The following is a 12,454-nucleotide window of genomic DNA, read 5'->3' as shown; positions in this document are numbered from 1 at the left end:
CCTGCCGTGCATAAATATGTGCATGCATGCATATGAGTGTGTGCGCTTTTGTAACATTTTGATGGATGAGTCCACATAAGGAGACACGTGACCAAAAACTGGTGAATTTTCTCCCTCGCTGACTGCATCAGAAGTTCAGTTATTGTCAATGACTCCCATTGATCAACCACATCGATCTTTGTATTGTTGGGTGGGCGGGGTCGCAACAACCATGTCAATATTACCTAATTCCAACGGCCCACCCCCCCACGACGCATGCACGGGCACGAGTGAATGACCCCGGCTTTGGCCTCGTAGCTTTGACTAGAATGCAGGTTAATTCCCTCACCGGTAACCTGCCATTAATGTGATTTTTATTTCATTTGCATTTGTTTGTGTATTGCCCACGCTCTTATTTTGTTAAGCGCTTTTAACATGGAAACACAGCTGCGGTCCTGCATTTAGAGTTATGGCGTAGGCGGGACAAACCGGTGCTCTCCTCATGTTACGCCGCTGTAAACAGTCACGGATCGGCAGTACACAACACCAGGCCTTCAGCCAATGCACATGCAGGCCTGCGCAGATACACGGCCAGTCTTCCATTGACTCGGATTAAATAACCATTGTGGGGTTTTAATTTCAGTGGTGTTGTCATTGCACCGGTGTGTATTTATACTTGGGGCTAAATTTAATCTTCCATTACTATAAATATTACTGCTTAGTTAAGCATTAATTCACAAGTTTATTTTCTCTGCTGTTTATCCTTATTAGGTTCTGAGGATAATTGGGGTCATTATCATTAAACCTTTGGCACTCACAAGGCATGTTTGCAAAAATAAACAATTACATTCACAAATATTAACAATTTAGCCTCACATGCATTTATTTTGGACTCAACATGAATATTCCACACAGAAAAGTCAAACCAAAACTTCAGATCCCAAGGTAGTATCTGCAGAGCTAATCAAATTCAGCAGATAGACCATTGTGACCATGGATATTGGCTTAGCAACTCAGTTAGCACCCAGCTTAGTGTTAGTCATAAACACGTCTTTCAACCATGGTTTATTGCGCTGCTTCTTTCATTTATTTTGTGGCAAAGCCTTTATCATCAGCTCACATGATTTTATATATATATATATATATATATATATATATATATATACACAATCAAATAAAAACACCTGACACCTGCATGCAGGTACCCACAAGGCAAGTTTGGATTCATTTAAATAATTTTAAACTTCAAACTTCAACTCTATAAGACAACACCTTTGAATCAGATTTTTTTTCTAAAAGCTTGGTCATTGACAAGATCAAGGATTTTATTAGTAGTTTCAAAAATGTCCTGTTACGACATTTAATATAAAAATAGTAGAATAGGTAAAATAATCCTATTTTTAAGTAAAACATTCTTGTTCCTCGGGCAGATAACCTTTGTCTCATTAAATTTATATTTTTAAATGATCTGTAGTAGTCTAAATACCGCATTTATTAGTGTATACTGTGTATTTTTCTAATGGGGGAAAAAATGAAATAGGGATGCGCTTTATACCCGAGTAAATATGGTAGTTTAAAACAATCAAAAGTATCTGAAATTTACAAAACATATTTTGGAATACAGAGAAATTATTCATTTCAAATTTAAAGTAAAGTTATTCTTATTTTTCTTGGAAAACATGCTCAGAATGCAGTAGTATAAGAAAAATACTGTACAATGTATGCATCAACCAGAAACCGTTTTAAACTCCACTTCTTGACTGTACAGTAGCATAATCATTATCGGAGATGTGTAGTATTGACTAGTTTGACTCCCTTATGAGTGTTTGCCTCGGGTTTCAGTGATGTTATGCTTCAGAATAACTAACATTGCCGTACCCGAAAGAAGCCCATGATGAATATTTCATCAATATTTTTGCACGTTTATCTTGGTAATTAGTTTGACTTTGAACGCAACAAAATTAACTGTTCGTTAAAGGAATTACAAGACTCTTTAATCAATGTGCCAATTACTAGGCACACTCTGCAGTTCAATTTGTCATGTCCAGCTCTAATCCAAAAGCACTTTCACCTCAATAGGCACTATTGATGGGTTTGGAAGTGTTAGGAGGCTACAAGACCTTTCACCAAGTGCCCTCAGATGACTAAGCTGTTTCCACATGCTGACAGACACTGAAAAAAGGCAAAAAAGCCACACTGTTGTTTTGCATAGAAAGAAACAATGTGTTTAAACAATCCCACAATGTGCTGCAGGGGCCGTTCTTTTCATTGTAGATAAGGCAGCGTCGAGTTGAAGCTTCCAGATGTGCTCTTTCGTTGCAGAAGAAATACTTCCGTGTCGCCACGTGATTCAAAGCGGGTCAGTGGAACAAACTAGAAGGGGTGGTGGTACATGGGGCATGGGTGTGAAAGCTAAAAAAGCTGGGTATACTCTTGACAGAAAACGCAGTGGCGGGCCTTGTATTTTACACATTGGCCTTCAGTTCTGCGACGTCTAAATAAATCAATAACTCTCTTATGGCTATAAAACCTGCAGTCTGCAGCTGCGACACATGAAAAAAAGCATCAACAATAACCACATAAAATTGCAATTTTATTTAAAAAGAAAACCACATTATAACCACCCCAAATCCTTTTCATTTGTTCAAACATCCATCCTCATTTTCTTCACCTATTAATGGACAGGTTGTTATGTAAATCTGTGTTTCTCTCAGCAATGAGAGAAAGAAACTCCACATAATTTCCTTTGTTTTTGGATTCAGCGCTTTCATCGTGTGCCCGAGAGGAAACTTCCTGCTTGCCCCCAAAAATGATAGTCTATAGGTCTTTTTAAGACTTCCATATTTTTTCACCTTTTCGCTAGAACTTAGTTTCCTTGTGCACTTGCTTGCTGAGCTGTAGATCTCCTTTGGTTTCCCCAAAGGTTTTGGAGAGCCCTGTTGTTTGTAGGTGTCCAGCAGTGCTTTGGCATCTCTTTTCAGCCTTGGTAACGCAAGTCAAATTTACAAATCCATAGTTTCTCCAAACACCATGTCGACCTGAGGCAAATAACAAACACTCAGATGTGAACCAGGGGTACGTGTTAGTGGACTAGAAGTGGTGGACAAAGCCTCTTCCTGGTTGTGACAGGCTTGCAAGTTTTTTTTGGAACTCCCTTTTTGAAAATGGCTTTAACAGTAGAACTGCAACTAAATTAACTTCCCCTCATACAGCCATTGTTGTTTGAAAAAAACACTATCAAATCAACATAGCAATATATGTGGTTGTGCAGCTCACTATATATACAGTTTACTAGCTCTGGCTAGTACAATCTATCACTAGCCAATCATTTTTCTTCGTCTTCTACAAGTTTAACTGCGGTTGAACTATCACTTTGGTGCAGTACCGCCCATCTAGTCAATCATCAGCTGATGTTTCCCGACACCAGCTAGAAGGCCTTGGGGTCGCCAACTCGAAATATTATTGGTTGAAGCAATAGCTTTATTAACACTTATTTTGTACTACAGGGCCTGCAGAGTTGATTTTGAATGCCTCCAGGTCGATTTCTGACCCTGGCAACAAGTAATGGCTGAAATGTGATTGTTTAAAAGCTTAAATGTGACAATACACACCTGGAAGCAGCGCAACCAGGGGAAAAGAAATGAAAGGAATCCGACCGACTCTTGAAATTATTTAATAAGTATTTGTGGACCAAATATAATTAAAATTGCATGATTCAGATAGCGGCAAAGTGGCTGAGTGATTATCGCATTGGCGCCATGATATGGAGGTCCAGGGTTCAATTCCAGCTACCGGCCTCCCCGTGTCTGGTTAGGTTTCCTCCAGGCACTCCAGTTCCCCCCCACATTCCAAAACCATGCATGTCAGGTCGATTGGCGGGTCCAAATTGTCCCTAGGTGTGAATAAGCTAGTGTCTTGTCTGTCTTGTGTGCCATGTGACGGTCTGGCAACCGATTCAGGGTGTCCCCTGCCAAACACCCAAAAATGTTGGGGATGGGCTCCAGCATCTCTGTGACCTTAGTGGGGATAGGCAGAAAATCGTGATTCATATGTTTTTTTTAGGCCACCAGAGAAGGTATTGCAAGCCCTGAGGGCCAACCACTGCGAAAATGCGACCAGCCATTGCTTTGCGTGAACACATGTAGCAACACACGCATAGGCCGCATAGGAAACCGTGCAGGGTAACTCTACCCTTAGTTCTTTTGGCCCTGTGGGTGGGATAGGTCACATGATAGTACCCCAGGAGAAGCTCAGCTGTTTGCCACTCTAATTCTGTCCTGAGCAGCTGAGCGCTGGCCCACTGCTCCACTGAACTGTCCTAGTAATTATAATTCGGGTGCGCATGTGTGAGGCGGGTGCGTGCGTGCGCACGGGTGAAGGGGGTTAAACACGACACACAAATCTTTTTTAAACGGGGCGGCCTGAATGCAAATGTCCTACTGGCTTATGGCTCAGTGTTTGGTGAAATGTGCAACCACAGAAGAAAACAAAGGGCCAAACAGGAACAGGATAGCTGATAAACAAGAAGGAAATGTAACAGAAATGCATTACCGTGCCACTGCACTCAAATGATAAGATTAGAAAAACAAAATCAATCGTGAGGGGTGTAATGGTACGCTATGGTGCATAACTTAACCCTGATATTTTAATGAAATAAGTAACGTATGTTACGGTTTACAAGCTGCTAAATTGTTGCTGCATTTTAAACACGGCAGTTTTAAATACGATGCGGGTTATTTTGTGGCAGCACTGAGGAAAAAAGCGAACTGCTCTTTTCGACAATGCATGCACTCTAAATACAAAACATTATGGTGACGTTTGCAAACATTTATGATGCCCATCAAGAGAAATAAGTCCATGTTTTTGTCAAAATGAATCACATAATACTTAACAGAAAAAAAACAGGAGGTTTTACAGTAGTTTATTCAATATTAACTACAAACTTTTTCACCCACAAATGTCCTCAATTCATGCACCCAGATTGAACAGAAGTGGTAGTTATCTATTAAAAACGGCACACAACTTTTTCCCTGTCATCACCGTCAATATTAGGTCGCTGAAGTTTCCTTTAATACTCGAGGCATGATAACAAGCCAATGCATTATGGTCCATTACCACGGAAACCACCAATGGCAAAAACACAAAAGAAACTACATCTGTGTTGCAATCTAGCAATATTCTCCACAGTATGGTTGCTCTGGTGCTGTCGTCTAGAAATATAGGGCTTGAATTTTACACAACGCAGCCCTCATTTGCGTTATATATATGTACATATATATATATATATATATATATATATATATATATATATATATATTATAAACAGACAAAAAAATATCAGAAAATAGGAACATTTGTTTTTATTTACTATAGGCTATCCTTTTCCATTGCCAGATAAATTCATTTTTATTGTGCATTTCACTATATTTTCCAACAAACAACTCCATACAGTAAAAGTTCGAATAAGTTATTAAAAATATATATTATAAATTCAGATTTTTTTTCTTTACCTTAGATGTGCAAAACCATAAACCTTTTTTTGTTTCTGAAGTGTAGACATGAATTGAACAATATATTGTGGTTCTGTTTCCAGCATTATAAACTGAAATAAATTAAATTAGATCGATAGACAGATACTTTTTTCATTCCCGCAGGGAAATTCACATTAGGAGCTTTTTACAAATGTATCCTACAATGTTACCTGGACAATGTAATTACTACAGTCTCAAATTGTTGTGAAAATGTAAAAAAGAATTGATAAGTACTGAAGTACTGTATTTAGTTGTGTATAAAGCACACCCAAGTTGAGTTATGTTTGAAGTTAAAAAAGTGCGTTCTACACACATAAATACAATATCTCAATCAGTGACAGTTATAATTAAAAATATGTTGTGTGAGTTTTTAAAAACGTCTATTGTGGTACAAGCCAACATTTTTCACTCACTAAAAACTTCTAAACTATCTAATGAAGTGTCACTTGAAGTGAATTTCTGCATGGAGAAACAGGAAAGGAAAGGGCAAAGCCGCCTTACTTCCTCAGAAAGCTGGCCTCCTTCAAAATCTGCAAAAAGCTCCTGAAAATATTCTATGAGACAGTTGTGGCAAGCGCCCTCTTCTATGCGACAGCGTGTTGGGGAGGCAGCGTCAAGAAGAAAGATGCCTCTCGTCTCAATAAACTGGCTAGGAAAGCGAGCTCTGTTGTGGGCAAAGAGCTGGACAGCCTAACAACAGTAGCTGAGAGACGAGCACTGAAAAAGCTGAGGTCAATCATGGACAATCCATCGCATCCACTACACAGCATTATCTCCAGACAGAAGAGCAGTTTCAGCGACAGACTGCTGTCACTGTCTTGTAGTACGGACAGACTGAAGAGATCTTTTCTTCCTCATGCCATGAGGCTCTTTAACTCTACCCGGCAGAGTAAAAGCCCACAGTAACCCACACAACCTACATTGCATATTACCGAATCTTATTGCAATATGTATTCTGTGTAGCACTATTTAGATATTCTATATAACACGCTACAGTGGGCATTTGCACGTCACACTGGGTATTTGTATATTGTATTCTTTTTGCTTTATTATTGTATTGTTCTCAGCTCAGGGATGCTGCTGGAAATGTGAATTTCCCTTCGGGGATGAATAAAGTATCTATCTATCTATCTAGGAACAATGTGAAAAAGACATGGTTATTGTTAATGTTTGCAGCATTGAAGTTTTAGCAGGACTTGAATATACAATAGCAGCGCGTGTTTCGAATAAGGCCCATGTCTTTCTTGTGCATGTTTCAAGTGTGGAATGTCAATTAGCTGAACTCACTTGCCGAGTCCTTTGCGTCTCCTCCAGGTTTAATGGCACCGCTCTGTCTCAATGATTTCCAATTATAGACAACAGCAGACTCACAAAGGTGGGCTTATGTGCAAAGAGTTGCGCTGAGGACGGAAAAGGAAAGGAAGCTGAGTTCCCAATCGCAGTGTTTCATCTATCGTAGAGTACTCTTCTCTTTTAAAACACATAACTAGGATTGTCGTGCTCCACGTTAAGAGGGGCTTATTGTCTCCAGATATAGAGGACACAATATCCCAGCCTGGTAATAGAGGTTAGATTAATTACTGACAAATCTGTATTCAGCACTTTCTTTTTTCCCCGCGTGACAGATTTATGACAGAGATTGATGGAGGGGAGGGCCGGCCCTGGGCTGCCTCTGTTCACTGAGAAAGGCGCACTACAGCCTGCTGGGACCGACAGGGGGCAAGAGGCAAATAAGATTAATTTTGCTTACCCGCATGCGGTGGTCTTGTCTTTGGACGAGATCTCGTGTTCTGTTCTCAATGTTCTTATGTCATTGTCAATGAAGCAATTTGGGCCATTGGTACACCCAGTCTTCTTAAAGTTAGGTAGGTAAAAAAATAAAAGGTGACATCCTTGTTTTTTCTTTCAGATATCTATCTATCTATCGATCTATCTATCTATCTATCTATCTATCTATCTATCTATCTATCTATCTATCTATCTATCTATCTCTATATAAAAAATGATAAACATACACAACCACCATCTTTACCCCTTGGACACAATCAATCCAATAGAAGCACACCACAATATACAAGTGGAGATGAGATCTCGAAAAGAAGAACAGAGCTTCTTAAAAATCGTCTTTAAAAAAAAAAACCCTCCCAAAATTATCAAAACAAAAAAATCATTCAGACAAGTTATTAAAATGGGTGGAACAATTGAGGCGCTAGTTTAGTCGAACATAAGAGGCTGTGGAGTATGTTCATTAAATGTCCAAAGTAGCAGTGCTACCAATGAGCTCAAAATTAAACCAGTCAGGTAGATTATATTTTAGCATAATAGTTACTGACGCTAGTTAACTATATGTAGCTAGATAATTAGTTATACAGCTTGCTACTTTGGTAAGCTACAATACTAGCAAGGTAAATAAATACTGAAGCTAGCAAGCTAAATATAGCAACATATCTAGTTTATAGTTGTGATGGGCACATTTGTGGAAAACAGTACTTAGTTACAGTTACTTCATTTCAAAGTAATTCAGTTACCCCCCAGTTTACTGACACCAAACGGTACAACGTTACTCTGAAGAATTCCACTTTTTAGTTGCAAGTTACAGTGTAATTACTCGCATAAAAGAGGACCCCCAAAATTGCTTTGAAATAGCCACATAATAAAATAAATACAAGAAAATGTGTTCACCAACCTGTGGAAACAGTGAAACCCTTCATATTTCTTGGCTTGTGCAATCTTAAGAACTTGTAAATCAACACTTAGCCAAGACACTCCATATCCACTTTGTCTCTGGGCTTCAAACCACTCAAATATCTCCTCCTCCGTGGCTGGGTACTGCCCAAGACATTTTTTTATTCACCAGCTATGCTCTATTGAGAAAAAAAAAAAAATCTAATAAACTTTGTGCTCACATTTGTCCCACATTTTGACGTTTGGTTTACTGTTCCTGTATAAGCCATGCCTTCCCCACGCGCTGCATACCATTCAATACTGGTGACACAAAACTAAATATGCGCATAAAAGCTGCCCCCTATAGCTTTAGTATTTCATTTGGCTTAGATGGGAGTAAGTGCGATAGGGAGAATATCTCCATGAGGAGAAATTTAGCATTCTCATACTCTGTGCCTGAGGCAGCGCCACCATAACCGTTTGTTCTTTGTAGGTACATGTAAATCAAGTAATGTTGCTGATCCAATGTTTAATGTGAGATCATAAGTCATGCAGGATAAATCAGCAATCAACGAACAATGTAATTGATGACCTTCATTTAATAATGCTGTAACACACCATGTAGTAACAACATTTGAGTTACAAAAACATTCTTCATAATGTGTTTCATTTCTCGCTACCAGGAAAAGTTATTGCGTTCCAGGAACGCGTTAGTCCCAACACTGGTTGCTAGATACTTTAGCTAGAATGCTAGCTAGGCAAATCAATACTCAAGCTATTCATTACATGAAATAGTGGGCCTACTGAGCTTACTAGAATTATAGATAAGGAAAACGAGAAATATGTACTGAGGTTAGCTGGCTCCATGTATTTTAATAGTTAGATAGCTCGCTCAGTAGATACTTTAGTCAGCTTAATGGCTAGATAATGCTTTTAGCTATGTAGCCAGTTAGCTAAGTAGGTAGCTGTGCAGGCAGCAACAATGCTTGGGAAAAAATTAAGTGTCAGTCACGTCACTTTTCTGGTCTCTGTTTAAACTCAAGGGGTGAAAAGCCATCTAAAATGTCCCTTACACCCCACTTCCCCATTGTGATGTCACAGCCACTCTGATTTCTTATTGGCCGAGTCCCAATCCCCGCCAGCTGTTTGTAATCACCAGTATTGGGAGTAGGGATCACATGACGCCCCGGGGCTCAGCGTGCACATTTAGATCTACATAAAGGGTGCTGCTTGTGCATCTTGAACCCGGTAGGCCTGCCTTCCCACAGGCTATTCTTCCTTGGGATCACCTCCAGATGTGTGGAGCTGCTCTCACCTCAAGGATCAAATGTGGGGGAGGACTGTGCAGGCGGGTAGGTATGTGGAAGGCGATCCTGCAAGTTGGGTTTTAGTTGAGGCTCCTGTGAGTTAGGTCGGCAAGAAATTGACAAAATAGGAATGATGTTACTTCCCAGAATCATGGACCGAATGTTCCTGAAAAGGCTTGTTGTGGCTACGTCCTTGTGGTACAAAAGGCAAAGGAGGCCAAAAAGTGAAGTCCATATGCATTCTAGGTTTATTTATTTTTATTTACATAGCTGGTGTTGTAGCTCGCCAATGTATCACGCTATATAACTAGCAATCCAGCTAAATATAGCTAGATAACATCAGTATCTAGACCTGATAAAAAATGCACATTTATAAGATGGTAAGTTCATATGTTTTTGCATATGATACAGATCAATATTGTTTTTTTAAATGACGTTTTAAGAAGGCGCTAAAAAATACATGATGTACCTTTAACTGGTTTTGTAACAGTAACTATAAAAACTAAGGAGTTGACACAAAGTTTTAAGTTAAACAGCTTAAACTTATCAATATCAAGCGAGAAATTAAGAAAATATTCAACACCCGTTGATTAATCGTATAATTTTTTATTTTTACGTAATCAAATACACATACATATACGTACATACAAAACATGTACAGTTCAATTGGAAACATTCTTTGAGAGTTTTAAGTATGGAAAGGGTTCTCTCTGTATGGCTCCATTTTACTTCGTCAACTGAAAATTTTACTTTAGTACAACTTTAATTTACACGAGCACAAGCAGGTCTTTTTTTCTCAACTTTTGATTGTAGTCAAAAATAACTATGTATCTGTCTGAAATCTATATACCTAAGCCATAAGCCCACTAGTGAGAGTTGGCTAATGTCGATTACATTCTCACATTCACCAAAAAATCATTCCACTTAGCTCTTCCCAACATGACACCTAACATCAAGCCCACAGCACAACAAGGGGTGAGATGCTGTGCTTTTAAAAATAGAATATAACTTTAACATGATTATTAGTAATGGACAACTAAAGCTTTATAAGCACTTGCAATATTCATTGATTCATTTGGATTGCACCCTTGGCACTATTATAATTAGATGAAGAGCACAATTTAGATGAGTTAAATAATCATTTCAAGTGCATCACGAGGTTTCATTTTCCCATCATTATTTGTGATGCTCAAAAACAGTACGATGCTTTAGGAAGTGTTTTTTGTTCTACTGTATAATATGAACTTTGAGTAATTCTGATAACATTCCGAATATCAGCCATACATTCACAAATACACAACTCTCTTGTTTAAAAGACAGACACAAGTAATTGAATCTGTGCATTTTACAGAACAATTTGTTTAATGTATGATCACGTTCTAAATATTTCAATTTTCTTCAGTTTTGGCTTTCCATATTTACTGTCCATGAGAGAATATTACATCATGCCAAATATTATCTTAGTTATTGGTCCTTTTACATCACACACATAGGCTACTAACATTCAAACAATTTACACCGACTTAGAAGTACAGGCAGGACACGAATAAAATGTTACAGTGTGAAACAGGTTTCTGTGCCTGTGCGCTGCAATCTACAAGATGCAGATTAATTATACAGTACAGTGCTAAAGACAATCAAAAAGAATGGTGCCCCTTAAGGCCGAAGAAATAAAGGCAGACAAAAATGCATTGTGCCACTTTCACATAATTCTTGACATTTTGAGGCATCTTATTAGATTTTCACCAAGCCAGCGACCATCTTATTTATATACTTTTATACATAATCTACATACAGAAAGTCAAGGTAACAAGTTGGAATATCAAGAAATGATTGTAGTAGTTATCGGAATTATACATATATTTATCTACAGAAAGTGCTACCAAAAATAAAGTAGGTGTGTGTGTCTGGAACTTGTTGGTAGAATTTGCATGATGGATGCAAATGTGCCTGATTTATTTTCAAATGTAATAATTCAACAGCACTCCAGGTTCAAATGACATAAAGAATCCCTGATTTAACAAAAATGGGTATGATTAATTGTAAGCCTTACAGTTCAGTTAAGATGTACTGGGGGTAAATTATTGCTGCAATGATACCCTCCCACATCAAAATCCTTTATTATTAAAGGCCACAACACATCCAAAATTGTCCATTCAAAGTGCCTTCCAAGAGTTATGTACAAAAATAAGAAACTATACGTTTGGCTGTTTCCGTAGACGTTCACTGTGTTATACTACACTACACAAAACTCGCATGAGTTCACACTGTGCGTTGAATTTAGGGAATATCGACCATAATTATGATTTTTACAAAACAATATTTCTGAAATCCCCTGACCCTTATTGGACTACTTGCAAGTCCACTTGTGCGTGAAGCTGAAAACTATTCACTTTGTGAATGTATTGCTGTGCTTAACGATTGTACTATTGAATGAATTTCTTTGCGTATGCTGAAATGTATTCTATTCATTTTAATATTGTAGGCATTTCCGTCTAATCTTCCTATATCTTTCTAAACGTTTTTTTCAAGGAGAGTAAGGAAAATAATACAGATTCAATACTAATATATACATCTGTTTTGACCAAAAATGTTATTGGGAGCATTTGAACACAAACTTTGTATGGATTTCTTCTTTGACTTGCCATTGACAATGGCATATAATTTTGCTTATTTAAAGGATTTTTCTACTTATGTGACTGTATTTTTTGTGTCAAAAAGAACACTATACCTGGGGTTGGGAACCTTTTAGGCCCAAAGAGCCATGAAAGGATTTTTTTCTTTGAGAGCGAGGGGAAAGCCACACCAGATATTTTAAGACAAAATTCAACAAAACCACCTAACCCGCTGTCCAGACAAAAGCTGATAATTTTGTTAAAATGTATAAAATAATAATAATGCCAGAGCCTGTGTCCCATATCAATATAAATATTCCACTTAAAATTGTCTCGCTTTCACGGTTACTTAGAAATG

At 38.2% G+C, this 12,454-nt stretch overlaps 1 long non-coding RNA gene across 5 annotated transcripts in view; it reads left to right on the top strand.

Annotated features, from left to right (window-relative positions):
* Nucleotides 1-12,454, top strand: part of LOC148364532 (uncharacterized) — a 48,550-nt gene that overhangs the window by 18,837 nt on the left and 17,259 nt on the right. The window lies entirely within an intron of this gene.

The sequence above is a fragment of the Urocampus carinirostris genome, chromosome 6 (genome assembly GCF_059441175.1).
Source record: "Urocampus carinirostris isolate Australia breed hairy pipefish chromosome 6, RoL_Ucar_1.0, whole genome shotgun sequence".
In the NCBI taxonomy this organism is placed as follows: Eukaryota; Metazoa; Chordata; class Actinopteri; order Syngnathiformes; family Syngnathidae; genus Urocampus; species Urocampus carinirostris.
Note: the sequence above shows the minus strand (reverse complement) of the source record. Positions and strands in the feature narration are given on the sequence as shown.